General features: G+C 36.9%; 1 long non-coding RNA gene across 1 annotated transcript; it reads left to right on the forward strand.

The window, feature by feature from the left end:
• The first annotated feature begins 700 nt into the window (after positions 1–700).
• LOC104678730 lies at positions 701–4,999 on the forward strand. The gene is made up of 2 exons (XR_750232.2): positions 701–764; positions 4,809–4,999. It is a non-coding gene; the product is annotated as an uncharacterized LOC104678730 (long non-coding RNA).
• The last annotated feature ends 22,983 nt before the right edge of the window (positions 5,000–27,982 follow it).

Raw genomic sequence — 27,982 nt, forward strand, 5'->3', positions numbered from 1 at the left:
GGGGTCATCCAATTTGTTAATCTTTACACTTTTGCTTCATTTTCCCGTTAACCAAGACTGTTGCAATATTTGTTCAATTCTTTAGATCTCAAACATGGCTTGCTATGTGTTTTCTGGTGTCTTTTCCTGAACACCACACAGGAAGTGCATGGTGGAAGGAAATGTGGAGGAAGTGACCAAAGGCCTTCATGCTGTCTCTCACTTACTTCCCTGCAGTATGATTTTTTCCCTAAAATTCAATTGTTCTTGGAGGGTCCAAATGCCAATTTCTGTGTCCTCCACACAATGAGACCTTCATAACCCCAGGCTTTTGATTTCTACTCTGCCATCTCACCCATGGCATTGGCAAGGTCCCAAGGAAAATCTTAGAGATAGATAAATATAGGACTCACATCAGCCTGCCACCCTTGTCTCCAGAATCTGAAGCCCTGTAGTTCTGTCTGCCATGGTGGTTCCCTAATACTTTAAAAGAGTTGACTCACATACTAATCTTTTTGTTTCGTTTTGTGTGTGTGTGTTTGGTTTTGGTTTTTTTCTTTTTTCTTTTTTTTTTCAGTAGAGACGGGGTTTCACCGTGTTAACGAGGATGGTCTCGATCTCCTGACCTCGTGATCCACCCGCCTTGTCCTCCCAAAGTGCTGGAATTACAGGAGTGAACCACCGCGCCCAGCCGACTCACGTACTAATTTTTCTATTTTTTTAGAGGAGGGTTAGTCTCATACAAGCTGCTTTGTTATAGAGGACATTGGAAACCACTGGATTATGTGAGTTTTTCGTCTCTTGAATAAATGTGATATTCCTAAATGGTGAGAAATATCTGGTATAGTTATCTCAATCTGTAGGATCGCTATTTTCTCCTTTTTTATTCCTAAGTTTGCAGTCACTTATTCACTGTTTATGACAGGTTTATGACGCCTTGCCTTTAGGCAGCTAGAAAAGTTGCTAGATCCAATTTAACTTAAAAGTTTAAAAAAAAATAATGTGATGTTTCCAGTGTAACACAATGAAAGCTCCTCCCTACTTCAGCAGCTCGTAATTTCATGGTACCAATTCCATATTTGGTATAACAATTTTTTCTTATTTTGAGATGGAGTCTTTGTCGTCCAGGCTGGAGTGCAGTGGCGCGATCTCAGCTCACTGCAAGCTCTGCCTCCCGGGTTCACGCCATTCTCCTGCCTCAGCCTCCCGAGTAGCTGGGACTACAACGCACACGCTATTAACAATTGTTAACATTTATAATGAGCATATTTTCCTTTAGAAATACCCAAACATGTTCTTAAAGAAACAGTCTTTGAGCATTGGTATGGTCATTTCATGATGCTACATTAAGCCTATGTTGAAAATATGTAAGTAACCCTCAAGAAGTCAGTAGAACACGTTAAGCGCTCTGAATTGGACTATTTAAAGTCCACTATCAAGGCTTGGTGGCTCACGCCTGTCATCCCAACACTTTGGGAGGCGGAGGTGGGAAGATCACAAGGTCAGGAGATCGACATCATCCTGGCTAACACAGTGAAACCCCGTCTCTACTAAAAATACAAAAAATTAGCCGGGCGAGGTGGCGGGCGCCTGTAGTCCCAGCTACTCGGGAGGCTGAGGCAGGAGAATGGCGTAAATTCCAGAGGCGCAGCTTGCAGTGAGTTGAGATTGTACCACTGCACTCCAGCCTGGTCTCAAAAAAAAAAAAAAAATACAGTGTCAAAAAGTACTTGAACTGTCTATAACTCAACTAGCTCAAGACAAAATCACACAGTGGAACTTTACATCCCATATGCTAAAGTAGCTCATTGAACAAAAAATGTGTACTAATGTGTGCTATGCAGAGAAATACACTGCTAATTTTGACTCTCAACCAGTGTAATCTGCAGAGTCTGTCATGGAAACATGAGTTTTCAAAAAATTATCCAGATAAATCAGTCCATGAGAGATTGTTTCCTACAATGAAGCCTTTCATATCAAAGAAAATGTTTGCCATGAAAATGGGAGGAGGTAGTGGTGTTGGGGTATAAAAACTTAGAAATAGATTATTCTACTCACAAGTACACGGGATTTCATTCCTATTCACGCCTGTGAAATAGGAATGCAAGTTTATGGGGATCTGCAAGATAGATCAGCACTTTAAATCGCATCTGTTCAGTTTTACTGCAAGCTGATGTCTTATTAAAACCAAACAACAGCATATTTTAGAGCCAAAAATTATTACAAGACCGCCACACCAGGAAAAATATGAAACAAACAAAACAAGATATAGTGAATAGAGCTACTTATTAAGCATGAAAATGATCCTCATCTGGGATTATTTGGATGCAATGTTAGAGGCATTTTATTCCTCAGTTGTCATTCCTGCAATAAATACTAAATTATAGTTGTATTTTTCCTAGTAATACAGAGAGATCCCATCTTAGAGCAAGAATTGGAGGAAGTATTATAGACCTGGATGGTTTTTATAAAAGAGAGGAAAAATAGAAAAAAAGATATAAGTAGAAGTATTGATTTATGAAGCAGTAAGTAAAAAATAATGACACAGGTTATATGTGGAAGTTGGAAGTAACTTCAGAGCATCTATTTTGAACAACCTGTATTTTGTTTTGTTTTTTTCAAGCATGGAGGCAGGATAATAAGCCCAATACAGACTTAGCTCAAATTATAACAGATTTCAACAAATTGCTTGTATAGGGCCAAAAAGAAGAAAGCATCTATTGCGATATTTATATCATATTATATTATATTTATATCATAATACAGACTCCAAATCTTGAAAATGAACAGTTTTATTTATTAGTGAAGGCACTTTATGCAGCTAACTTATAGAGGAGATTAATCTATTACTATAATTTTTATGATTTTAATAAAGTAAAATTTACTTTTGTGAAACATCCTATTATTAATCATTGGAAGGTGTTACATTATTCTAATTAAAATATATGACCTGATAATGCATGAATATATGAATTCATGAATAGTTAATTGTTCAAAATGCAACGATATTGTGAAGTACCTGTCTCAAAATCTGTGGTCAAATGCATGTACATAAATATAATTGCCTTGAAAAACGTGGTATTTCTCTCATGGTGATTTAACAAATAATCATCAATTTTATTTGGAAACATAGACTTCATTAGCTTTATTCCTATTGGTAACTTTAAGGATTGGTCTGAATTTAGAATTAATGGACAACTTGCTAGAAGACTAACTTAATAGAACTTCATATCTGGAATAACCATAGAAATGTGCCAGGTTGTGAGGTCACACCTGATGGACCTAACTTAATATTCTTTAGCTGACAAAGAATAAGAGAAACTCAGTGGGAAACAGTTTTTTAAAAGTGAGACATCTCATGATGCCAACACTGAAGTTCAGTAGAGAAAGGCCTACTAGGTTTTCACTTACTAATCAATGCATCCATTCATTATGGGCCAGTCATCTACAAATATGTATTTATTATCCACTGTATTATAAACTAGGTTTATTATACCTCACTCCAGCCTGCCTTGATCACTTGATCATCAGAATGTTGCTTTTATTTTGCCTATATTCACTTCTATTAAAGTTTTCAAATTTTAAAACAGTAGTATCCTTTATTTGAGGATCCCAGTCCCAAAATACACACGCTTTCATCTAAAAAAGGTTTCTCTACATTATATGAAAACACCAAATAATATGCTTGTCTTAGCCTTCTTGGGGTGCTAAAACAAAATACCAAGACTCGATGTCTTAAGCAATAGATACTTGTTTTTCACAGTTCTGGTAACTGGAAAATCCAAGATCAAAATGGTGGCAGATTTATTTCCTGGTGAGGGTCTAATTCCCAGCTTGTACCTACCTTCTAGCTGTGCATTCACATGGCCCTTCCAAGGAGCTCTCTGTCACCTTTTTCTTATAAGGGCAATAATCTCATAAGGCTCTCTGTCTCCAGATCTAAACCTAATCACCTCCCAAAGGCCCCACCTCCAAACACCATCACATTGAGGGTTAGGGCTTCCACATAAGAATTTGGGGGAGCCACCATCATTCAGTACATAGCAATGTTTATTAACATTTTATTAAGTTCTTAATATGTCTCCTACTTTTCTTAATTTCCATGAGTTTTTGTTTCTGAAAACATTATCAAATGCTTACTATGTCCTAGGAACTGTGATAAATACAAGACATGGAGCTTGAACCTTTCAAGATCATGAAGAATTTACAATTTTGTGGCAGATAAATTGTTACCAATTACCACAGTACTAGTTATAGCACTGAAATATAAATATCTTAAAAATTAAAGAAAAACTAATTAATTATGACTGAGTGCTCAGAACAACGAAAGGTTTACAAGAAGAATTAAGAATTAACCTAGGTCATAATCCATGCCCAGTGGAGGCAAGTGGAAAACATTTAGCAGGCAATATGGGCAAAGATCACTTGTATGCAAACGGATCATGACATTTGGAAATGATCTACTTAGAAATGATGAATAGTGTTGTGAAGCTATATCCAAAAGTGTGTGATGTTTACTCACCCACATCCTTTTTGGTACTTACAGAAGGTAAGAATGCAAAAGGATGTTTAGACCAGACCATAAAGTGTCATAAATGGTACACGAAAGAGCTCAGGCTGTGTCTGGTAGACAATGGGAAACCAACTACATTGTGTAGGTGGTAAATAAGTTAGGTTAACAAATTATTATAATATTAAAATAATGGCTAAAATGTATGCTTTTGATATGCCTTCTCTGTATACTTCTAAAAACTTTACATGCAATAACATTTATTTCATGCTCACTACAACTTTATAAAATAAAAGTTGGTATTTTCCTCAATTTGTAGATGAAGAAATTAAGGACTAGAATCACTGGTGTAAGACCACACTGGGGAAAAGTGACAGAACCAAATTTCAAACTCCAGTCTTTCTGCTTCTAGAGATTGAACTACTAACTTCTGCATTATATAAAATCAAGTCCCTCAAGGTAGTTTGGGAAACATAACATACAAATAAGTGATTAAAATTTTTGGTGATACCCTCTTGTTCTTTCTTCAACACCCTAGATTTGAGATATTATTGTTTTAGAGTATGGGGGTCAGAGTTGTGGGTGACAATAGACATCTGCTGAACCTCTCTAAACATTTTTCTTGAAAAAAATAACTAGAATAAATAAGGGAAAGCTAAATAATATCTCCCATAAAAAATCTATTACTACATGCAACTGGATTTTAATGCTTGCTCTAAAAAATTATTGATATGCTCAATATCTTCCTTTTAATTTACCAAGTATCTTCCAGAGAATTTAGGTGAGGTAAATAATAAAAGAGATTATAAGTGGTACATGAAAGTGATGAAGTTTAAATGTAAGAACATATTTTTAAAACCCTGCTAATAAATGTTGAGTATTTCCAGGCTCTTTATTCAGCTTGTAGCGCAGGAACAAGATGGCAGCATTACCAGCAATTCAAAATAGATACAAATTTAAAATGATGTTATTTGATATATAGCCACAAAGAAGAATCTTTGTTCCATTTCATTACGTTTCCTGTGCTTAATTACCTTAAATATTGCCTTGATTCTATCCACCTCTGTTCTTGATTTACAATTTCCAGACTCAAAGCTAGATTGAGGTATATTATTCTTACTTACATAGGTTTTTCTTTCTGAAAAATGTTTTTTATTGTGCAAACATATTTTTCATTGTGAAAACATATTTTTCCTGATCCTTATTTAAAACCACGACACAAATTAATCAGTCTACCTCCACACCATCTGCGGCCCCCTGAAAAGAGGCATAACTTTTCATCAAAGATTAGCTCATTACCCATCCAACTAGATTACAGAAATAATCAAAACCCATTTCAACAGGCTCTTAGGGTGTTCAGTGGTTAAGTTAGAGAAGTCATAAAATAATACAAGTATTGGATGATGATATGATATTACCTTATAAAAATTTATCCAACTAATAACCTCATAAATTGATAATTCAAGAATTTATACTAATGTATCATTTCCATATCAAATAATTATTTCAATAGGCATCAATGTTTTATATAAAATTCTAATCTAAGAACTTAATATAAACCTGAAATTGTAGTGCTATTGGAAATTAGAAGTTCCCGTTGTACACAATTGTTCTCCTTTCTATTACAATCATTCTTTTTTTTCTTTTCATTCTCATTTCTCACATACAGGTTATATAAATTAGAGTTGTCAAGGAACAAATATCACTAAAGCTAACTAATACATAAATAAGCAAATAAATTAAGTTAATGCTATAAAAGGAACAAGATAGAAATAGAAGGAAATACTTGTGGAAACCCAGCTTTGGTATTACACTAAAACAGCTACCATCCAATCGACGCTTTAAGTTGCTATATTCTCTTTAATCCCTTTTACTATAATGGCATAATTCAAGTTTAACAGTAAATTAAAACTGTGTAGCAAAGACAAAGCCAAGGTATTTAAGGTTTGAGATCAAAAACTAAGAAATACACAATAGAATATATGAATATTTCTTATAACTAAGTGATCAAGTGAAGAGAAAATACTTGGGATTTGACTTAATTTTCAAGACTGAACAGGCTATATGTGGAGTAAATAATTCAATCACAAAGGAAAGAGCCATCAGCTTGTACCTAGTTTGCATAAAAGCCACATCATTGCATATTACAATATTCCACAATATTCCATTTTATAAACAACCACAGTTCTTTATATGGAACCTTGAATTCCAGTACACTGCAAATTAAAATACTATCACTATTGAGTTGATTTTCTTCCAAAGACATCAAAAATATTTATCACCTCCCTATGACTTTGATATCAAAATAAGGAGACTTTTCCATTTTAAGCCACTTTACATAGATAATTTCTTTGAGTTCAAATCAATGGAAAAATCCTCTGGTTAACCAGCATCACACATTCATAATTTAAGAGGTAGAGTTTTTGAGTTTGGCTTAATGTGTATTTTATATTAGAATAGTGTTAGCACATAATTTAGAACTGGTATTAGCTTTTTATAATTAGGTGGCACTGCCTTATTTGATTATCTTTAAAGTATTGCAAAATCTAAGTAAGAGAAGGTATCTAGAACCAATATTCATTTAAATCTGAGAGCATGCTTTAAGTAGAATTGCTCTATAGTAATATAAATTTATTTATGTATAAAATGTATATGCTTTAATATACATAAATATATATTTTCTAAAGCCAAATAAAAAGTAGTGTAGGGGGACATATGAAATTCTTCATGATGGTTCTTTCTACAAAGAACAGGTATGTTTGTATATGTATCTGGGAGTGGAGAAAGTTTCTACATTTTTATTCTACTTTCTCTATTGTCATTGTTATATGAAAAATTCCATTTTTATGTAATATGTATGTAATTTTTTCATAGAAGAACTTAGAGTGAAGAATGTATGGTAATTTCTCACAGGTCAGAATGGAAAGGCAGTGAAACCAACTTTCAGTCAACTCTTCTAATGTATAAGTTTACTGAGGGCAGGGAATTTTTTTTATTTCTATGCATGCTTTCCTTGATGCCAGTGGAGTAATTATACAAAATAGGTTTTTGATAACTGAACATATTTGAACATACAAGTGAAGAAACAAATACAAATCAGCAACAGATAATGACCTTGCAATTATCATGGAAGAGTTACTGTGAAATGCAAAAATAAGGGCCTGTGTCTGGAGAACAGCACAGGCATTATTGCTCAGCAGTAGAGTTCCAGTGCGCAGGGTGTTGGAATTGAAACAGAAATAAAGTCTTGAAGAAACCAGGAGAGGAAAACCTCTACCTCTTGGGTTCAAGTGATTCTCCTGCCTCAGCCTCCCGAGTAGCTGGGATTACGGGCACCTGTTTTCCTGGAAGCAAGAAGACAAATTCTGTTCCTACAAGTCTTAAATGGGTCTAGCAACTGAAGCTTGGTCATAAAAAACAAGGTTGAAAAAATAAGGCCATTAAATAGATGTCATCAAGGACGTTGCCGTGCTGAGTCTAGGGAGAAGAACCAAGTTCCTGTTTGTCTTTCTGCACCCAGAAAATGGCCTAGTCACAGGGACTCTGTTCAGTGTGAAGCCAGCAACGAGAAATTAAGTCATTGCAGGATATAGAGCAGAATTAGAAAGCCAGAAAAGAGACCGGTCTCCCCACCCAGCCTGACTCCCTCAATCTATAAGATGTATGTGAAACCAGCAGTAGTATAGTAGAGGTGACGAAAAGGGACTCTAGAGGGGAAATTTTCACTTGTCATGTTTTCTAGCCTGCTAGAATAATAGAGAAAAATATTTAATGTTTTGGACACGTCCCAAGTGTTGGCAGTATTTTTCAACTCCCACTGCCATGTCTGTAATTCAGGGATAATCATTTCTTGACAATACTATTTCAGTCCTGTGTTAACTGGCCTCCATGAGTCCAGTCTATCCCTCCTGCAATCAAAACACTATACTGCTTCTACACGCACATTTCAAAAACCTCAAACATCATTGCCTATTTGAATTTCTCAATAACTCCCTGTTACGCACCAGAAGTTTATTTATTTTTTCTTTGAGAGATGGAGTTTTGCTCTTGTCACCCAGGCTGGAGTGCAGTGGTGCGATCTCAGCTCACTGCAACCTCCACCTCTTGGGTTCAAGTGATTCTCCTGCCTCAGCCTCCTGAATAGCTGGGATTACAGGCACTTGCCACCATGTCTGGCTAATTTTTGTATTTTTAGTAGAGATGGGGTTTCACCACGTTGGCCAGGCTGGTCTCGAACTCCTGACCTCAGGTGGTCTGCCCGCCTCAGCCTCCCAAAGTGCTGTGATTACAGATGTGAACCACCACTGCACCCGGCCCAGAAGTTCAGTTTCTTAAGGTGCTATAGCTATAATTTAGTTATACACAGTGAAGTACAATAAACTCTGTAGATAGTAAGTTTTTAGACACTGAGGCAGAAATAGGAAATAATGTGATTAATTCTAAGGAAAAAAGGTCTCCTAATGAAAGACTTGAAAAGAAAGATGACTATGATTGGAATAGAGATTGGGAAAAAATTGCTTAAGCAAAGACTAAGGCTGACTGAAGCAGTGAGTTGAAAATATGTTCATTTTAAGGAAACAGAGCAGACAATATAGTTAATTCGGAGACAGACTAATGGAGTATTTCATGTTTTGATTGAAAAAAAAATGGATATAACTCCTGAAAGAATAGGAAGTTTCAATGAGCTTTTAAGATCAAGGCAAATGATGTAATCAGCATTCTACAACTCAAGTATAATCATGCGTCACTAAATGATGAGGATATGCTCTGAGAAAAGTGTCCTCAGACAATTTTGTCATTGTGCAAACCACACAGAGTGTACTTACACAAGCCTGCTACACACCTAGTACATGGTCTAGCCTATTACTCCCAGGCTACAAATCTGTACAGCAGGTTCCTCTACTAAATACTATGAGCAATTGGAACACAATAGTAAGTACTTATGTATCTAAACATACCTAAACATGGAAAATGAACAGTAAAAATATGGTAGAAAAGATAAAAAATGGCACACCTGGACAGGGCACTTACCATGAATGCGGCTTGCCGGACACGAAGTTGCCCTGGGTGAGCAAATGAGTGAATGGGAAGGCCTAGGACATGACTGTACAACACTGTAGACTCTGTAAACACTGCACACTCAGGCCAAGCTACATTTATTTTAAAATATTCTTCTTTCTTCAGTAATAAAATAACTGTGGCTTACTGTTATTCTTTTGTTTTATAAACATTTTAATGTTTTAAACTCTTTGGCTCTTTTGTAGTAACACTTAGCTTAAAACACAAACACATTGTACATCTGTACAAAAATATTTTCTTTATATCCTTACTTTATAAGCTTTTGTATTTTTGTTTAATTTTTTAAGCTTCTTTATTAAAAACGAAGATGTAAGCCTGGTGCAGTGGCTCACGCCTGTAATCTCAGCACTTTGGGAGGCCAAGGCGGGCGGATCACCTGAGGTCAGGGGTTTGAGACCAGCCTGGCCAACATGGTGAAACCCCATCTCTACTAAAAATACAGAACTTAGCTGGGTGTGGTGGCAGGTACCTGTAATTCCAGCTACTTGAGAGACTGAGGCTGGAGAATCGCTTGAACCTGGGAGGAGGAGGTTGCAATGAGCCAAGATTGCGCCACTGCACTCTAGCCTGGGAGACAGAGCAAGACTCAGAGACTACGTCTTAAAAAAAAAAAAAACAAAAAACTAAGACACAAACACACACATTAGCCTAGGCCTACACAGGTAAGGATCATCAATATCACTGTCTTCCACCTCCATATCTTGACCCACTTGTAAGTCTTCAGGGCACCAACATGTATGGAGCTGTCATCGCCTGTAATAACAATGCCTTCTTCTGGAATACCTACTGAAGGATTTGCTGTTTTACTGGCTGTTTACAGTTACCTGAGGCTGTTTTAGAGTTAACTTTTTTTTTAAGGAGAAAGAGAACACTCTAGGATAATGGTAAAAAGTTTTGTATAATAAATACATAGACATTTATTAGAATTATCAAGTGTTTTGTATTGTACATAATTGTATTGCTATACTTTTATAGGCTGGCAGTGCAGTAGGTGTGTTTACACCAGCATCACTACAGAAACGTGAGTAATGCCTTGTGCTACAATATTACAATGGCCATGACAGCACTAGCAATAGAAAATTTTCAACTCCATTCATTATTACCTTACAATACCACTGTTGTACATGCAATCCATTCTTGACCAAAATACCATTATGACCGGTGCATGGCTGTATTCAATTAATTCAATTGTATCTTGAGATGGCCGGAAGATTTCAAGGCAGTGAATTCAGTTTACTCCAATCTGACTAGACAGACTTACATGGATACAATAAAGTGAACTTCTGGTTTAAATAATAATAAACACCCCTATTACTAAGTGGCGTTAGATGGGGGTGAAGTAAATAATAGGATTACGGTCTTTGCCCCTACATGTAATAAAGGCATATGTTCCTAGTTCAAGCACTTTCCTTCAGGATGGATGTGACTCATGGAAGAAATGACATTAGTGAGTGACGGATTGTAATTTTGCCATCAGGGAAACTTCATCTTTAGATTCTAGTACAAAAGGTCCAAACGGAGGCCCAAAACTAATAAAAACCAGCAAAATACGTACTGCAAGAATCACACCCCATGTTCTCACTTTCTGTTACTTTCATTTTCAGTTACTACCACCTGGAGATAAGGGTTGTTTCTTACTGACTTACTCTTCAGTGATACTTATTAAAAGCCAGTGCTGGCTGGGCACAGTGGCCCACAGCTGTAATCCCAGCACCTTGGGAGACCAAGGCAAGAGGATTACTTGAGTTCAGGAGCTTGAGACTACCCTGGGCAATATAGGGAGACCTTGTCTCTACCAAAAGTTTAAAAAATTAACCAGGCATGGTGGCACATGCCTGAAGTCCTAGTTACTCAGGAGGATGAGGTGGGAGGATTGCTCAAGCCCGGGAGGTAGAGACTGCTGTGAGCCATGATCAGGCCTCTGCAATCCACCTTAGGCAACAGAGCAAGACCTCTGTCAAAAGAAAAATTAAAAACAAAACAAAACAAAACAAAAACAGTGCCTAATGGCTAATGGCTCAACTCTTTATTAAAGGAGAAAATATTTAGAAAAGCATATGTGACACAAAAACACTCTGAACTTAGTATGCTTTGATGATTACATGGGAGCCATTTTTGTGCTTTTTTATCCTACTTAGAATAATATGTAATATAGATCACATAAAAATATAAAAATCATATATAAATTCTACTACTTGGGATCATATATAAATCATGTTTAACTTTCCTTTATTTCATAGCTAGTATAGTGCAGTGTTTAAGACTATGGACTCTAAAATCAGAACAATTGAGATCAAATCTTAGCTCTGTTACTTTCTGGCCATGTAATAACATGGCCCAATTATTTACCTTCTCTGATTTCAGTTTTCACATCTCTAAAGTGAGGATAATAAAGGATTCTACTTTATAGTTTATACGGATGAATAAATGAGTCAATATCTGAAAAAAGATTTAGACATTGCCAGAGATATAAGAGCTCTCGAGATAAGGAAAATCACAAAATGTAATTTTAGGATTCTCCTATTGATATGTAATTATTTCTATTGTCCCTTCTGGGGAAACAGGTATCATCAATTACCTCCACACTACTATATGATCAAGTCCAAGTCTTCATCTTACTTAAAACTCACCAGCACTAGGAAACACTGTCTTCACTTGGCTTCCATTACATGGTTCTCCTCCTTCCAATGCATGCCTTGGTCTTCTGCTTATTCCACCTTTTCTCAATTATACAGGAAAGTACCATCAGGTTCAGTGCATCCTCTTTTATCTTTATGTAGTTTCACCTAGAAAATGATTTATGAATACACTGTTGAGTGATGTTTCATACATTTAAATCTCCCAGACAGAACTGCCGCTCAAACTCAAAATTCCTATATCCAGCTACCTAGAAAAAATCACCACGTAAATGGCTAATAGTCCACCTTCAAAATCTTCTGAACTGAAAATTTGATCTTTCCCTATACCTGTTTTGCTGCAGTCTTTCTGATCTTATTTTATAGCAATGCTAACTTTTTAGTAGTTTAGGGTAAAAGTCTTGAAAATATCCAGGGTCCTCTCTTCTCTAAGGACAGATATCTAGTCCATCAGTAAATTTTTTTGCTCCCACCTTCAATCCATATCCCAACTATGAGCATTTCATGGCATTTGTACAGCAACTATTTTGGTCTAGGCCTGCATCATCCCTTGCCTGGATTACTTCATCGATTTCAAATTGGTCTTTCAGGTTTTACCCTTCCCTCAATAGTGAGTTAGAAACTCAGCGGCCAAATAGATGCTTCTGAAATGTAATTCCAATCATGTCACCCTTCTGCTCACAATCCTTGACACTCACAGTAAAAATGAAAGCCTTTCAAGGGTCTCACAAGGAAGGGCCCCATCTGACCAGACCCTATTACTTCTCTATCTCACCTGCTCCTCTCCTAATAGCTAGTAAACAATAACAATGATAGTCCCTTTCATACCTAAAAAGAATAGACTGACCAACACAAGCAATGCATCTATAATAGAATGAAAGGATCAAAAATTCTATGTCTTATATGGTTAAAGAACTTGAGCCATTCCCAAATGGACTTTTGGAATATATGTAAGAATTTTATTCCACTCTTTCAATGGCCTTTTCTTTTTTCTAGAAGGCCACATATGGGAGAATACATGAAAATGACTTCGAAAAAGTTACTAAAGATTTTATTATTTTGTCTGTCTTTTGCTGACTTTGCAGAACACAAGATGGGTATTAGAAGGCAGAAAGAAAAAGTAGAAAAGAAAGGAAGGAAGGAAGGAAGGAAGGAAGGAAGGAAGGAAGGAAGGAAGGAAGGAAGGAAGGAAGGAAGGAAGGAAGGAAGGAAGGAGAGAAGGAAGGAGGGAGGGAGGGAGGGAAGGAGGGAGAGGAAAAGAGAAAGAAGAGAAGGAGAGGGAAAGAGAGAGGGAAGGAAGATTAAGATGGAGAGGAAGAGGCCAGGCGTGGTGGCTCACGCCTGTAATCCCAGCACTCTGGGAGGCTGAGGCAGGTGGAACATTTGGAAGCCAGGAGATTGAGATCAACCTGGCCAATCTGGCAAAACCCCAGCTCTACAAAAAATACAAAAAATATTAGCCAGGCGTGGTAGTGCATGACTTTAGTACTAGCTACTCTGGAGGCTGAGTTGGGAGGATCATCTGAGCCTGGGAGGTCCAGGCTGCAGTGAACTGTGATTGTGCCACTACACTCCAGCCTGGGTGCAGAGGGAGACCATGTTTCAAAAAAAAAAAAAGAGGGGAAGGAAGAAACGAAGAAACCAAAGAGAGAAAGAAGGAAGGAAGATCTAGATAAGTTGTATGCCAATAAACCTAAAATTACTTTGCATAATATTCCTGTATTTATAACACATAAAGCAACAATTCATTCCAAAATAAATTTCACTAATATAGATATCCTAAATATATGTAAAACCACATATACATTCAACTAAGTCGCAAAACATGTTAAATAATATCAAATATTTCAATATTGATACCTACTGACACACTACAAGAGTTCCCTAACTAAGGAACTCTGATTATGATTGTCATAGTAACTAACATATTCTGAAATAATTTATCTATAAATACAGAACTTAAATACAGCTTGTCAATGTACACTTTTACTCTGAAATGATTTTTATTCAAAACCCCATATATTTGACATTCATATGCAAATTTATAACTACTGATGGAATTGATTTCTTTGTGTTTGAGACGGAGTGCAATCCTGTCCAACTGCCATACCTGTGGGTTATTAATTAACTTCACATTCACCATTATTAAAATATTTTGTTACCCTTGATTGAATGTGAAAATAACTGCTTGTCACAGGCAAATATTATCAAAAGTGCAATAGGGCAACAAGGGTCACACAACCAAAAATGTAATCCATTTGTCTTTCATGGAAGAATCCAATAAAGCTAGACACATGCAATAGTATAACTAAATAACTCTTGGTCTATGTGTGGGGGAGAAGGAGAAACTAAGGGAAACAATGATCCTATTTTGATATTATTTATCTGTAGGTGCTCAAATAATTCTTGCAATACTTAACATGTCTGGAAACATAGGATCTTTCCCATTTATGGAAAATATGACAAATAAAGCTAAATTTAGAAAAAGTCACATATTCTAAGAAAATATACTAAGGGAATTAGTTCCGGCCATAAGATAAATTGATCACATAAATCTCCAGGAAAATATATTAATAGCTACAGTAAAATCCAATAAAACAAAATTAGCAGCTTTATGCCTCGGGGCACATTCAACCTTCTCTTACAGATCCCAACTTCCAGACGCCATTTCAGCTCAATGCCCTGTCTCTCTGCTAAAAAGCATTTTGTTTTTAAGAAATCCATTTTTTCTCAAACAAGGAATCTTTGTGTTAGAAATGTACAAACGTTTTAAATTAGCATTTGAACAAATAACCAGAGAAAAAATTACATTTACTTGCCTTTCTGTCATTTGTAGTTTAAAAATATACCAAAACAAAAATAATGTTTTTAATTCTGGAAGTAATGTTCCCATAGGCATGTCTACTAAATGAAATATCATAATGAAGATATTTTGCAAACTGTAAAATAATAAAATGTAAGGCAGTATTGCCATTTTATTTGCAAGGAAACATTTAAGACAGAGACTTTCTAATATAAGTTGGCAAATAAAACATTACTAACTGTCCTAAAATAAAAGTTTTAATTAAAAGAACTTTGATATTTTTTTAAAACACTCTTTTGCTGATATATTAAACTACCCAATCTGCTTCCAAAGTAAGCAAATTTATTTTGTTCAGCAAATATCATAGTTACGTATTAGCATAACATTGTTATTAATTTATTATTCACAAGCTTATTTAAGTTGTTAAACAGCTAACCTTTAGAATACTTTACATGTAAGATCCACATTATTTATACGAAAAGAATGCATGTCTTCTCACAATGCTGAAGTAGGGTAATATGAGTTCTTAAGATGCATACTGATGAGATGCATACGTTTCTCAGAGCCAACCAGATTCAAGACATATGTCAAATTACATTCATTTTTCCAATTCTGTGAAGACAAATTAATTTTCAAGCTTTGTTAGAGAAAAGCAAATCACCTTGGTCTCCTCAGAAATACCATGTGTAGCCAAAAACAAAAATTAATTAATTAAAGACAATTTTAAAACCACCCACTCTTTTGTTAGTCCCTGTGTCTCCTGTACAGATGCTAGGCTTAAGGTCCTGTGCACTGACTGAATGTCTGGGTTGCCCAGCGTAAAGACAGTTTCTTATCCTTCTCTATCCCTGAAAAGCCATGCTATTCATCACACTGGAAAAGGCAGATATTTCAAGGGGAAACAGTAAGTTGGAAAGAGCGTTTGGATAACAGAGCAGGAAGTCATTTTATTTCTCTTGAGTCTCACTCTATAGGGCTTAGACATCAAGGAGCCCAGGTAAGTTAAGGCTCTTCTTTGGTGAAGGGATGAAAGACTTTACACGAAGCCAAGGACTGTGGTAGGAATATTCTCTGTCCAGGACCTCAAGTAGGCCAGGCACATTGGCTAATTCCTGTAATCCCAGCACTTTGGGAGAGTGAGGTGGGTGGATCACAAGGTCAGGAGTTCGAGACCATCCTGGCCAATATGGTGAAACCCCATCTCTGCTAAAAATATAAAAATTAGCTAGGCGTGGTAGTGCACAACTGTAATCCCAGCTACTCGGGAGGCTGAAGCCGAAGAATTGCTTGAACCCGGGAGGCAGAGGCTGCAGTGAGCCAAGATCGTGCAACTGCACTCTAGCCTGGGCGACAGAGTGAGACTCCATCTCAAAAAAAAAAAAAAAAAAAAAAAAAAAGAACCTCAAGGAATAGTTGAGTAAAACTCTGTAGTGTAAACTAGTTTTTCTAATTGCATGTTTTTATATTTTCTTGTCTTCTCCAAACGTTTACTTCAGTCTTACTGAAATATTTTCACCTGGCCTATACTTTGCTAAAAAGAATTAAGAAAAGTGTGTCTTCCCAACCTCCTCCTCTTAGGCCAGAGGTTAAATAGGAAGAAACAACTTTCCTGAAATCAAGATGGTAGTGACAGTGGTAATATTCTAAAAAATAAAAATAAAAATAAAAAAATAAGTCAGGGTAGTGTGGAGAGATGAGCAGAACCTTGCTTCTGCATAAGAAAATATTTCCTCTATTGCCAATCTTAGATTATGTGCATAATACGTTATTTAAAAAATCAGTGGGCTTTCTTTCAGTTGATGAAACAAGTATTTTAGGGAGGAGGTATTTTTTGGGTTTTCAGTTTTTGGGTTTTTTGTTTTTTGTTTTTGGCTTGTTTAGTTTTTTTCATAACATTTTTTTCATTCTCAATATTGTTAATAACTAGTAGAACTGAATGAAAATTTTTCAACATTTTAGAAGCAACCTTTTGTGGATTGGCTTGTGATTTGGACCAGCTTAAAAATGATATTTACAGATTCGGGACAACATCCAATCCATCAGAAAACCCTTTGGCTCTACCTTTACCATATACTTAGAATCTAGCCACTTTTCAACAGCTCCCCTGGTATTATCTTGGTAATCTGCAGCAAAGGCCTCCTAACTCATCTGCCTCGTTATATCCTTATCCCCTGCAGTCTATCTTCAGCACAGCAGCCAGAATGATCATTTAAGTATAAGCTACATCATGCCACTCTGATGAAATACCCAGAAATGTTTTTCCACATCAACCTTGGAAAATTCCTTTTGTGGCCTCAGAGAGGATGTATAATCTACACTCCCTTCCCCATCTTTTACATCCAGAATCCCTCTTCTACTGCTCTCTAGATGACTATTCATCCAGCTCCAGCCACAATGACCTCTGCATACTTGCTCCAAAGCCAAATGTGCTTCCAGCAGCAGCCCTTTTGTACTAACTGTTCTTTCTGCCCAGAAAAAAAAATCCCCTCTTCTCCAATGTATCTGTAAAGCTAAATTCCTCCTTCAAATTTTTGATTGTCACCTTCTTCTTAACAGAACCTACCCCAACCAAAGTACTTAAAACTGCAACTCTCCTTCCCTACCTCCAAACTCCCGAACTTGCTCTAATTTTCCATTTTCGAAACTCCGTGTATTTTTCAAATATGCAGTACAGCTTACTTATGTATTATGCTCAGTTTTATCACCTATGATCTGTATTCCTTACTATAAGTTCCATGAACGAAGAAATTTTGTTTTGTTTACTACTACATCTAAAGCATTTGGAACAGTGTCAAACACACAACAAACACTCAGTAAATTGTTGCTCTAAAAAAATTATTGAAACAGCAGATATGAACAAGACCACCCTAATACTAACAAAGAATTCCACAACTGCTGCATAGAGGAGGTGTTCTCATTCATCATTTTAATCCATATTAATAGAGCCTAACTAGGGTCCCGACAGAGTTCCAGGTGCAGGAATATAATGAAGTGAAAAAGCTAACATGGTCCCTGACTACATAAGCCCACATGGGAGACACAAAAAAATTTTAAAAGTCTCAAAAGTAAGCTTAATTTGTTTTAATACAGCCACAGGCAGGTACGCAAGTGCTCTAGGGAGATTTGACTTAGGGAAGAATGCCAAACAGGCTTACCTAAGGAAATTACAACTGAACTGAACTCTGAAGGATGAGTGTGAGTGATTAAAATAGAAAAAAAGGAAAGACAATTTCATGAGAATGGCGTAACATGTGCAAAGACCCTGTAGTGAAAGAAAACACATTTCTTAGGCACCTAATTGATGACAATGGCAGCAAGAGCTATAAAACCAAATGAAGACCGGGAGATGAATGGTCCCTTGCAGTCATGAATTTGACAGGCATGAGCATGATCTTTGTAAATCATGTTAAAGATGTACACCTTTACACTAAGAGAAATGGGGAGCTATAAAAGGATGTAAGTGTATGTGTATGTGTTCATGTATGTATGATAAAGGACACTGGACTAGTTATTGACAACATCAAATTCTGGTTTGAAAATAGGGCTGTGATAACCAGATATCCAGATGCATTAGAAGGAAGCTGGACTCCTTCCTCACACCCTACACAAAAGTTAACTCAAAATGGATCAGAGTTGAGCCGGGCACAGTGGCTCACACCTGTAATCCCAGCACTTTGGGAGGCCGAGGTGGGCGGATCACAGGGTCAGGAGATGGAGACCAACCTGACCAACATGGTGAAATCCCATCTCTACTAAAAATACAAAAATTAGCTGGGCGCGGTGGTGCATGCCTGTAATCCAGCTACTTGGGAGGCTGAGGCAGGAGAATCACTTGAACCAGAGAGTCGGAGGTTACAGTGAGCCGAGATCGCACCACTGCACTCCAGCTTCGGCAACAGAGTGAGACTCCGTCTCAAAAAAAAAAAAAAAAAAAAAAAAAGGATCAGAGTCTTAAATGTAACGCTTAGAAGAAATAGAGGAGTAGTGCTTAGTGCTTGCCTCAGCCGCACATATACTAAAACTGGAAAATAGAGAAGTAAATTGTGACCTGGGGTTAGACAAAGGCTTTTTTGATATGACATCAAAGTACAAGCAACAAAAGAAAAATGAGAAAATCAGATGTCATAAAAATTAAAAACTTTTCTCCTTCAATAAATGACATCAAAAAAGTAAGAAGAAAAATTGCACAAAATGGGAGAAAATATTCTAAAGACAACTCAACAAAGGACAACACAGTTGAAAAAATACAGGAAAAGGATTTGAATCAAAGATATGCAGATGGTGGTTATGGTTTAAATGTTTCTATCGCCCTCCAATTACACATGTTGAAATTAAGCCCCAAGGTGATGGTATTAGGAAGTGGGGACTTTTGGGAGGTGATTAGGTCATGAGGACAGAGCCCTCATGAATGGGATTAGTTACTCTATAAAAATGGATTGAAGGCTGGGCATGGTGGCTCATACCTGTCATCCCAGCACTTTTGGAGTCTGAGGTGGGCAGATCACCTGAGGTCAGGCGTTCAAGACAACACTGGCCAACATGGTGAAACCGCATCTCTACTAAAAATTCAAAAATTAGCCGGGCGTGGTGGCAGGCACCTGTAATCCCAGTTACTCGGGAGGCTGAGGCAGGAGACTCACTTGAACCCAAGAGGTGGAGGTTTCAGTGAGCTGAGATGGCATCACTGCACTCCAGCCTGGGTGACAAGAATGAGAGCTGTCTCAAAAAATAAAAATAAAAATGAAAATGGATTGGAGGAGCTTGTCTACTGTTTCCACCATGTAAAATCACAGTTATAAGGCACTCTGTCTATGAGAACAAGAGCCTTCACCAGGTAATGCCAGCACCTTAATCTTGAACTTCCCCGTCTTCATCACTGTGAGAAATAAATACATTTCTTTCGCTTATAAGTTACTCAGTTTAAGGTACTTTGTCGTAGTAGCCCAAACAGAAATAAGACAATGGTGAGGAAGCAAAATATATGCTCTACATCTTTAGTCATTAGGGAAATGCAAATCAAACCCACTAGGAGGTACGGATTTACTCTTTTGAGAAAATATATAATAAAAAAGTCACCTAATAACAGTTTTTGGTGGGGAGGATGTGAAGACATTAGAACTTTGTATAGTTTGAAAGTGTCCCCTCCAAAATTCAGGTGTTGTAACTAAGGGCCAATGTGATAGTATTAAGGGGCAGAGCTCAGAAAGGTGATTAGGTCAGGAGATCTCCCTCATGAATGAAAATGAGGCTGTTATGAAGGAGACTTTGCACAGTCCTGCTTGCTTACTTGCTCTTCTGCCTTCTGCCATGTGAGGACACAACGTCCCTCTCCCCAGTAGTATGCAGCAACAAGGTGCCATCTTGGAAGCCGGGAGCTACCCTCGCCAGACACTAACCCTGCCGGCACCTTGATCGTGAACTTCTCAGCCTCCAGAACTGTGAGAAAACACATTTCTGTTCTTCATAAATCAGAACAGTCTCAGGTATTCTGTTACAGCAGCACAAACAGAATACGACAGAACCCTCAGAAATTGCTGATGGACATGTGTCATAGTGCAGTGCTTTGGAAAACAGTTCAGCAATCCCTCATAAAGTCAAACATAGAGTTTCCATATGATTCAGCAATTTCACTCCAATGTATATACCAAAGGAAAAACATTCAGCCACACCAAAATTTGAGCAAGAATGTTTATAGGCTGGGCACAACGGCTCACTCCTGTAATCCCAACACTTTGGGAGGCCGAGGCAGACGGATTACCTGAAATCAGGAGTTTGAGACCAGCCTGGCCAACATGGTGAAACCCCATGTCTACTAAAAATACAAAAATCACCTCGACGTTGTGGCACAGGCCTGTAATCCTAGCTACTGAGGAGGCTGAGGCAGGAGAATCGCTTGAACCTGGGAGGCAAAGGTTGCAGTGAGCCAGGATCGTGCCACTGCACCCCAATCTGGGCAACAGTGAGATTCCATCTTGAATAATAATAATAATAGTAATAATAATAATGTGTATAGCAGCATTATTTATAACAGTCAAAATTAGAAAAATCCCAAATGTCCATCAACTGATGAACAGATAAATAAATGTGATTTAATCATACAAAGGAATATTATTTGTCTATAAAAAAGTATTCAGTACTAATACATGCTACAATATGGGTGAACATGGAGAACATCATACTAAGTGAAATTAGCCAGTCACAAAAGGTCATGTATTTTATTATTCTATTTGTGAAACATCCAGAATAGGCAAATCCATAGACACAGAAAGTAGTTTAGTGGTTGCCAGGGGCTGGAAATGGCTAAAGAGAAAATACAGAATGACTGCTAATAGGCACAGGTCATTTTTGGTGGGTGATAAAATGTTCTACAATTGATTAACAATTGCACATCTTTGTGAATATACTAAACAATTGAATTGTACACTTTAGGTAAGTAAATTTTATGTTGTGTAAACTCTATTTCAATAAAACTATTATAATAAAAAAAAAAAAAACAACCAAAGAGTTAATGATTACTGGCACAGACTGTGGAGTTAGACTGCCTAGTTTTGAGTTATGGCAGAAGTACCACTTAATTAAACTTGGGTTATTTTACTTGAACTTGAACTTTCTGTGATAGTAATGCCTGCCTTATAGTGCTATTGTTAAGTCTAAATGACACCACACTTAGAAAATGCTAAGATCAGCTGAGCGCGGTGGCTTATGCCTGTAATCCCAGCACTTTGGGAGGCCAAGGCGGGTTGATCACAAAGTCAGGAGTTCATGATCAGCCTGGCCAAGATGGTGAAACCTCATCTCTACTAAAAATACAAAAAAAAATTAGCTGGGCATGGTGGCAGGCACCTGTAATCCCAGCTACTCAGGAGGCTGAGGCAGAGAACTGCTTGAACCTGGGAGGTGGAGGTTGCTGTGAGCCACTGCACTCCAGCCTACGCAACAGAGCGAGGCTCAATCTCAAAAAAAAAAAAAAAAAAAAGAAACTGCTATGATGAAGTCCAGCAAAGTGTAAGCACTATATAAGTGTTAGCAGTTCCTATGACCCCCCTCAGCACCCACCATAACACATGACTATACCAGTTTCACCTGGAGCTCGCCAATATGAAAAATGCCATTTTTAAAAGTTGCTAATCATTTTTAAATAACATTTGTCATTTCTTATATGCAAATACATAAATTCATCTAAGTACAGAAAAAAAAAACAGAAAGAGAAAAATATAAAATGTCTACGTATAATCTTCAAGCTATGTGCATATATAAATAAAACCCTGAAACTTTTCCTCGGAGATAATAAGTAAGTCTTTGACAAATGGAGAGATTTGCCATGAGTCTGGATGAGGAGATCAACCACTGTGGTTCTTTTTTAAATAGTTTGTACTTCCAATGCAATAACAAGTTATTTATTTATGATCTTTTTTTAAAACATTAAACTTCATCTGGAAAAATAAAGAGGCAATAATAGCTAAGAAAATGTGGAAAAGAAAGAGTAATAAGAAGGGACATGCCTTTCTGGATATTAAATAAATTATAAGCTATAAAATCATTAAAATTGGGCAATATAAAACAACACAGTATAATCAATCCGTATAATAACCTCTTACCATATCATATTTAACAGGCAAATTAATGGAATATAGTAAACTGCCATAAAATAGACTCTAATGGTCATAAACATTGATTTCCTGCTGAAAGAATGATCACAAACCAATGGAGAAGGAAGATAGTAATCAACAAATAGTGTTAATGTCATAAACCAAAATCAGTTTCAAATAGACAAAAAAGTATTTAAATAAATTATTTAAAAAATGAGTTAAAGAAATATTTATTGCTAAATTGGAAGCAATTTGTTAATTATTTAAAAAACAAAAGCAGTTATTAAAGAAAAGGTTGATAGATCTGAATGAAAAATAACTAACCTCTCTTAATGTCAAAAAGAACATAAATTAACATAATTTTTTTAATTGGAAGGTGATTTTTCAATGCCAAGGTTAATCTTGCATTCTCTCTCTCATATATACACACACAAGCACACACACACTCTCTTAAAATAAATGTGGAAAATAGGGAAATCTAATAATGAATAAGCAATTAAACAAAAATAATAAAATATAATTTTTAATGAATATATATAATATTCCATTTCTGTAGTTTTTGCAGCAAATGAAGAAACACATGCTTTAGCATATGGAAAATATCTTTTAAAGATGATTTTGTGTTGATAAGTTGGCACAGAGTATAAATTGGTTTGAACATCTGGAAAGCATTCAACAGTTTGTATCAAAACACTTACAAATCCCTATGTAATTTAACTTAATTATTCTTATTCTGATATCTTTCCTAAGTATATCATCATACATTTGGACATAAAAGTATGTTAAAAAATATCTTCATTATAATCTTGTATATAGAAGAAGATAATGTAAATAAGTCAAAATTTCAATAATAAAAAAAATTATGGCACATCTATACAAAAGACTATTTTAGGCAGTATGAACAGATGTTTGAAGGATTTTAATGGCATGAGAAAATTTTTACAATATAATATCAAGCTAGGAAATCACTGCTTTCTCTTTTTGAGACAGAGTCTCCCTCTGTCGCCCAGGCTCTGTCTCCCTCTGTCGCTCCCTCTGTGCAGTGGCACGATCTTCTCTCACTGCAACCTCTGCCTCCAGGTTCAAGTGATTCTCCTTCCTCAGCCTCCCAAGTATCTGGGATTACAGGCATGTGCCACCAGGCCCAGCTGATTTCTGCATTTTTAGCAGAGACAGGGTTTTGCCATGTTGCCCAGGTTAACTCCTGAGATGAAGCAATCCAGCTGCCTCAGCCTCCCAAAGTGCTGGGATTACAGGCATGAGCCACCGCAGCTGGCCTGAAAATAACCATTTTAATTGTACTTAGAGTTTAATCACAATTTGGGCATAGAAAAAATAGTGACAGGAAGTATACAAAATGCAAATATGCTATGATGGCTATACTGGGTGAGTATAAAGTGCTTTTTTTCATTTTTACGTAATTTGTTCTCCATTTTCTAAAATCGGCCTCTATTCCTATAATAAGCATGTACACCATAGCTGAACATGGATTCTCTGAATATGTCTTATGCGATTGCTTCAATCATGTTTTCTTATTTTCTGCTAGTTTACAATTATTAAAATGTGACTCTGGGGTGCAGATTTACTTTAAATTTTATTTAAATGGCAAAGCAAGATTTTGCCACTACCAGTATTACAATAAAATTGATATTTTGTGTTAGAGTATCTATTATCAACATGGATGAGTTTTGTGATTTATAAATAATAATTTTAAAGGCATTAGCACATTCAAATAAAGTATTTTCATAGTTCATTTCTTCCTCCAACTCTGTTAAGTAATAAATGTTCAAAATAACAAGTCTAAACAAAATATTATTTACTCCTTTAAAATTCACACGTCTATATGTCACCAATTTATTGGGATACTGAGAGACAGGACTAGCTGAATTTCCTAGGCCAACTAAGAACTCCCAAGCCTAGCTGGGGAAGGTGACCGCACCCACCTTTAAACTGGGGGCTTGTAACTCAGCTCACACCCGACCAATCAGGTAGTAAAAAAGGCTCACTAGGGGCCGGGCGCGGTGGCTCAAGCCTGTAATCCCAGCACTTTGGGAGGCCGAGACGGGCGGATCACGAGGTCAGGAGATCGAGACCATCCTGGCTAACACGGTGAAACCCTGTCTCTACTAAAAAATGCAAAAAAACTAGCCGGGCGAGGAGGTGGGCGCCTGTAGTCCCAGCTACTTGGGAGGCTGAGGCAGGAGAATGGCGTGAACCTGGGAGGCGGAGCTTGCAGTAAGCTGAGATCCGGCCACTGCACTCCAGCCTGGGCGACAGAGCGAGACTCCATCTCAAAAAAAAAAAAAAAAAAAAAAAAAGGCTCACTAAAATACCAGTTAGGCTAAAAGCAGGAGGTAAAGAAATAGTCAAATCATCTACCATCTACCATCTGAGAGCACAGTGGGAGGGAGAGACAATGATTGGGATATAAACCCCAGTCATTCGAGCTGGGAGTGGGCAACCCCCTTTGAGTCCCCTCCTCTTGTATGGGAGCTCTGTTTTCACTCTATTAAACCTTGCAGCTGCACTCTTTTCTGGTCCATGTTTGTTCTGGCTCAAGCTGAGCTTTCGCTGGCTGCTATCACAGACCCGCCATTGACTCCCACCCCTCCAGCTCCAGCAGGGTGTCTGCTGTGTTTCTGATCCAGTGAGGCGCCCATTGCTGCTCCCATTTGGGCTAGAGGCTCGCCATTGTTCCTGCACTGCTAAGTGCCCGGGTTTGCCCTAATCGAGCTGAACACTAGTCACTGGGTTCCATGGTTCTCCTCCATGACCCAGGGCTTCTAATAGAGCTATAGCACTCACCGCATGGCCAAAGGTTCCATTCCTTGGAATCCGTGAGGCCAAAAACCTCAGGTCAGAGAACAAAAGACTTGCCGCCATCTTGGGAGTGGCCTGCCAACATCTTGGGAGCTCTAAGAACAAAGACCCACCTGTAACAATACGTTCAGTAAATTAATGCAAATTTGAATTATAAATGAAACTTATGAGTTTAAAATAACACTTAAATTACAGATATACAGATCTACACAAGACAAAACCACTTTATAAGTAGCAAAAGAGGTGAATGTAATACTAATTAATCAGCTTACATTCAAATGCAAATTAAAACTGAAGAGTTTCTGCACATCACTGTTTTTGCTTTATCTAACAAAGATCAGACTGATAAGAAATAAGCATCATTCTTTTGACATGTGACATTGCTTTTGAAAAACAAATATATTGCAACAGTAAAGTATATACAACACTTTGGTGAACTCATTTGTGAGGTTATTATCTCTCCTGTTCCTGTATGCCCCTTTTCCTCAAAAATCCAAATATTTTATTCTTTGATCAAGTTCACACATTAAATTGAAGGTAGTCATTCAGTTCAAACCTGTGCCCCTTCTCCTCAGCCATTAACTCTTTTCCGTCTAATGCTTTAGCGTGCATAATAGCAAAATGGATTGAAAGAGCATCAATTGCCTCTTGTAATCTAAATTTAAATACCCTGATTGCAGTTTAGAAGCCTTCCTGTGATATTTTTTTAAGAATCTGTTTCATGGAAGTAAATTTTTAAGCACAATTTTTTATGCATTACAGTCTTTTGAAAGATTGATTCAATAGACCTTCACATTCCTTTATTCTCATCTATGCTAGTTTAGAAACTGGCTATTTAATTTATTTTTAATTTACAGTATATATTGGTACAAGTTAGATCAGTTTGCACATCTCATTTTTATTCCAAATCTATTCCCCCTGAGTAGTCAAAACTACTGGAGTAAAACATTTATTACTCTCTATTTTTGTTAGCGTTCAATCCTGTAGTTATGCATCAGTTTTTTGAATTTCTCTCATTAAGATTAATACACATATATGTTTTCATCTTATAAATATGTTTCATGTCATATCCTATTGGAATAGCTAGGGTGATATTAATAAATCAATTCATCTTTGCAGTGCTTTTTGTTCCCCTGTTTTTGTTTTTCTCCCTCTTACTTAACTCAGCATCTTCAAAATGCAGAAATGATTAGATTTTCATTAATTCTGTTAAATAGGTTCATACACATTACAGTGAGCAGCTATCACTTAGAAAATGTCAATAACCTTAGAAGTCAAATCATGCTGATTCGCTTCCAGTGAAGCATGGAAAAAACTATTACCCCGGATTTATTAGCTATGCGTATTGGGAACAGTCAAAAACAATTAAGCTTTTGAATGTGGACAAGAGCATGAGCAGTACAGAAAGTGCACTATGTTGAAAGCAGAAGCTTCTAAACATGGCTCTGATCAGCTTTGTCAGCCTTGATAGGTCAGTAACATTCCCTGGACCTCCGTTTCATCTGTTAAAACAATATTTGTTTCCAATTTCACACTTTTTAAACTATTGTTAAAGAAATATACTTAAACACAAACTCTTCTCCCAACCCAGAAAATCGTTCCAATAAGACAGAAAAGAAAAAATAATTTTAGTATTGAATAGCCTTAAACCAGGACATGGTGTACATCACAATAATTGCTATGAGATTGCAAAAACAGAAAGAAATCTCATTTTATATAGCCAAGCAGATACAACCCATTACACACATGTTCTCAAGATAAACAATAACTAGTCCTCAAATCAAAGGACTTGACAGCACCATTGTGACATATGTGACAACACATAGTGCATCCTGGATTCTTGGTCGTTGGGCTGGCCATCTGGGTTTGTTGATTGGTTTTATCCAAAAGAAAAACAAACTTCTCATATCTTTATCAAAAGTGGTAGTTTTGCAACTTGGAGTGAGATGCCTACCAATGTTAGGTTCCTACCCTACCACATAGGGGTACTGTTGTAATTGGGGACCTCAGTTTTAAATATATATTTTTAAATCACTTACTCTCTTTTTCTTCCTTTCCTTCCTTCACCTCTTCATTCCTTACCTCTCTAGACACTCCCCTCCAGCAATGCACACTCAATTTATTTTCTTCCTTAAGAAACTCAAAAGACTAATTTTTTGAAACAAGGCATGGAGCCCTAATGGTAGAATTCTCTTTAGGAAGAGTTGTAAACTATCAATCCATCATCATTAAGCTAAAGTCAAGATAATACCAACCAGATCTTCAGATGGGCAAGTACCCAAGATAGCCAGCAGAAAAAGACACTCAGACCTTGCACTCTGCACCACTCCTGCATGTCTCCCATATCAAGTTTCCCCTTTTAAACCGTATAATAAACTTTAAAATTGGAGATGGTCTTTACAACTTGAGTTCAGCATCTTCACAAGCCATCTGGCCCTTAATTCAAGTCAATTTTTCCTTCCACCAAACCTTGTCTCTCAACACTGGCTTTTGGGTAGTGGACTGCTGGACTTAGGTCCAGTTACACTTTCTTCCTTAAGGATGATTACATTTTCAAGAGATGGTT

The sequence above is a fragment of the Rhinopithecus roxellana genome, chromosome 2 (assembly GCF_007565055.1).
Source record: "Rhinopithecus roxellana isolate Shanxi Qingling chromosome 2, ASM756505v1, whole genome shotgun sequence".
Lineage (NCBI taxonomy): Eukaryota > Metazoa > Chordata > Mammalia > Primates > Cercopithecidae > Rhinopithecus > Rhinopithecus roxellana.